We start from the raw sequence: 3,498 nt of genomic DNA, 5'->3' as shown, positions 1-3,498 counted from the left end.
GCAGCCGGCTGCCAGGTCTACCCGCCTCCGGGACCGGTCCGGGCGTCCAGGTCTACCCGCCTCCGGGACCGGTCGGCCAGGTCTACCCTGCTCCGGTCCGGGCTGCCAGGTCTACCCGCCTCCGGTCGGGGATGCCAGGTCTACCCGCCTCCGGTCGGGGCTGCCAGGTCTACCCGCCTCCGGGACCGGTCCGGGCTGCCAGGTCTACCCGCCTCGGCAGCCGGCTGCCAGGTCTACCCACCTCCGGGACCGGTCCGGGCGTCCAGGTCTACCCGCCTCCGGTCCGGGCGTCCAGGTCTACCCGCCTCCGGGACCGGCAGGGCTGTCCGCTTGACCCGCCTCGGCAGCCGGTCGCCAGGTCTACCTCGCTCCGGCGGCACTTGGGCGTCCAGGTCTACCCGCCTCCGGTCCGGGCTGCCAGGTCTACCCGCCTCCGGGACCGGCAGGGCTGTCCGCTTGACCCGCCTCGGCAGCCGGTCGCCAGGTCTACCTCGCTCCGGCGGCACTTGGGCGTCCAGGTCTACCCGCCTCCGGTCCGGGCGTCCAGGTCTACCCGCCTCCGGGACCGGCAGGGCTGTCCGCTTGACCCGCCTCGGCAGCCGGTCGCCAGGTCTACCTCGCTCCGGCGGCACTTGGGCGCGCTGGTCTACCCGCCTCCGGTCCGGGCGTCCAGGTCTACCCGCCTCCGGGACCGGCAGGGCTGTCCGCTTGACCCGCCTCGGCAGCCGGTCGCCAGGTCTACCTCGCTCCGGCGGGACTTGGGCGCGCTGGTCTACCCGCCTCCGGTCCGGGCGTCCAGGTCTACCCGCCTCCGGGACCGGCAGGGCTGTCCGCTTGACCCGCCTCGGCAGCCGGTCGCCAGGTCTACCTCGCTCCGGCGGGACTTGGGCGCGCTGGTCTACCCGCCTCCGGTCCGGGCGTCCAGGTCTACCCGCCTCCGGGACCGGCAGGGCTGTCCGCTTGACCCGCCTCGGCAGCCGGTCGCCAGGTCTACCTCGCTCCGGCGGGACTTAGGCGCTGTTCCGGGGTGGCGGGTAGACCTTTTGTCCCCAGCGCTACTTCCAGCAGCCGAAGGGGTCGCTGTTTTACGCTGCCTCCAGTTACGTCATCGTAAAAGTCGGCGTGGTTGGCGCTCCTCCCCGGTGGGCAGAGCCTACGTTCTTGCCGCTGTCCGGGAGCGATGAACCGTATCTCCATATTAGGGGAACGGCATAGCAGCGAGGCTCCGGAGAGGAGCTAGCGAGGCGGAGGTGGCGCCCGCGGGTCTCCCGGCGAAGTGGAGCGCTGGATCCCGCGGGGGAGGGAAGGACAAAGACCGGCAGTTGGCAGTGGCCGGCACTCGAACGCGTACGGCCGGGGAAGACGGGGCACCTTCCCCGGTCCCGGAGGGGGACCCGATGAGGACAGGGAATCCTGGCGGCATGTGCCGCAGGATTCGGCCGGGGAGCGGAGAGCCTGCCGCGGCTTTCCTCGGCTCCGGAGGGCCCCCGATGATGGGCTGGGTGAGGAGAGCGGCGCCTCACCCTTTTTCTCCGGCCCTAAGCCGGAGCCCGCCGCGGCGCGGGGGAGAGCGCGGGTGGCCGGTGCCGGTGGCCGGCCAGCCCGGGGGGGGCGGCGGGCGGAGGGTTCCCGAGCCGGCGTCGGCTCGTTCCTCCGTCCCGGAGCAGGGGTGCCGCCGAGGAGGAGAGAGGGTTGCCGGCGGGCGAGGCGGCGTCGCCTCGTCCTTTTTCCCTCCGGCCCTAAGCCGGAGCCCGCCGCGGCGCGGGGGAGAGCGCGGGTGGCCGGTGCCGGTGGCCGGCCAGCCCGGGGGGGGCGGCGGGCGGAGGGTTCCCGAGCCGGCGTCGGCTCGTTCCTCCGTCCCGGAGCAGGGGTGCCGCCGAGGAGGAGAGAGGGTTGCCGGCGGGCGAGGCGGCGTCGCCTCGTCCTTTTTCCCTCCGGCCCTAAGCCGGAGCCCGCCGCGGCGCGGGGGAGAGCGCGGGTGGCCGGTGCCGGTGGCCGGCCAGCCCGGGGGGGGCGGCGGGCGGAGGGTTCCCGAGCCGGCGTCGGCTCGTTCCTCCGTCCCGGAGCAGGGGGGCCGCCGAGGAGGAGAGAGGGTTGCCGGCGGGCGAGGCGGCGTCGCCTCGTCCTTTTTCCCTCCGGCCCTAAGCCGGAGCCCGCCGCGGCGCGGGGGAAGAGCGCGGGTGGCCGGTGCCGGTGGCCGGCCAGCCCGGGGGGGGCGGCGGGCGGAGGGTTCCCGAGCCGGCGTCGGCTCGTTCCTCCGTCCCGGAGCAGGGGTGCCGCCGAGGAGGAGAGAGGGTTGCCGGCGGGCGAGGCGGCGTCGCCTCGTCCTTTTTCCCTCCGGCCCTAAGCCGGAGCCCGCCGCGGCGCGGGGGAGAGCGCGGGTGGCCGGTGCCGGTGGCCGGCCAGCCCGGGGGGGGCGGCGGGCGGAGGGTTCCCGAGCCGGCGTCGGCTCCGTTCCTCCGTCCCGGAGCAGGGGTGCCGCCGAGGAGGAGAGAGGGTTGCCGGCGGGCGAGGCGGCGTCGCCTCGTCCTTTTTCCCTCCGGCCCTAAGCCGGAGCCCGCCGCGGCGCGGGGGAGAGCGCGGGTGGCCGGTGCCGGTGGCCGGCCAGCCCGGGGGGGGCGGCGGGCGGAGGGTTCCCGAGCCGGCGTCGGCTCGTTCCTCCGTCCCGGAGCAGGGGTGCCGCCGAGGAGGAGAGAGGGTTGCCGGCGGGCGAGGCGGCGTCGCCTCGTCCTTTTTCCCTCCGGCCCTAAGCCGGAGCCCGCCGCGGCGCGGGGGAGAGCGCGGGTGGCCGGTGCCGGTGGCCGGCCAGCCCGGGGGGGGCGGCGGGTGGAGGGTTCCCGAGCCGGCGTCGGCTCGTTCCTCCGTCCCGGAGCAGGGGTGCCGCCGAGGAGGAGAGAGGGTTGCCGGCGGGCGAGGCGGCGTCGCCTCGTCCTTTTTCCCTCCGGCCCTAAGCCGGAGCCCGCCGCGGCGCGGGGGAAGAGCGCGGGTGGCCGGTGCCGGTGGCCGGCCAGCCCGGGGGGGGCGGCGGGCGGAGGGTTCCCGAGCCGGCGTCGGCTCGTTCCTCCGTCCCGGAGCAGGGGTGCCGCCGAGGAGGAGAGAGGGTTGCCGGCGGGCGAGGCGGCGTCGCCTCGTCCTTTTTCCCTCCGGCCCTAAGCCGGAGCCCGCCGCGGCGCGGGGGAGAGCGCGGGTGGCCGGTGCCGGTGGCCGGCCAGCCCGGGGGGGGCGGCGGGCGGAGGGTTCCCGAGCCGGCGTCGGCTCGTTCCTCCGTCCCGGAGCAGGGGTGCCGCCGAGGAGGAGAGAGGGTTGCCGGCGGGCGAGGCGGCGTCGCCTCGTCCTTTTTCCCTCCGGCCCTAAGCCGGAGCCCGCCGCGGCGCGGGGGAGAGCGCGGGTGGCCGGTGCCGGTGGCCGGCCAGCCCGGGGGGGGCGGCGGGCGGAGGGTTCCCGAGCCGGCGTCGGCTCGTTCCTCCGTCCCGGAGCAGGGGTGCCGCCGAGGAGGAG

Source organism: Numenius arquata, unplaced genomic scaffold, assembly GCF_964106895.1.
Source record: "Numenius arquata unplaced genomic scaffold, bNumArq3.hap1.1 HAP1_SCAFFOLD_1189, whole genome shotgun sequence".
In the NCBI taxonomy this organism is placed as follows: domain Eukaryota; kingdom Metazoa; phylum Chordata; class Aves; order Charadriiformes; family Scolopacidae; genus Numenius; species Numenius arquata.
The sequence above is the reverse complement of the archived record's forward strand: the minus strand, read 5'-3'. Positions refer to the sequence as shown.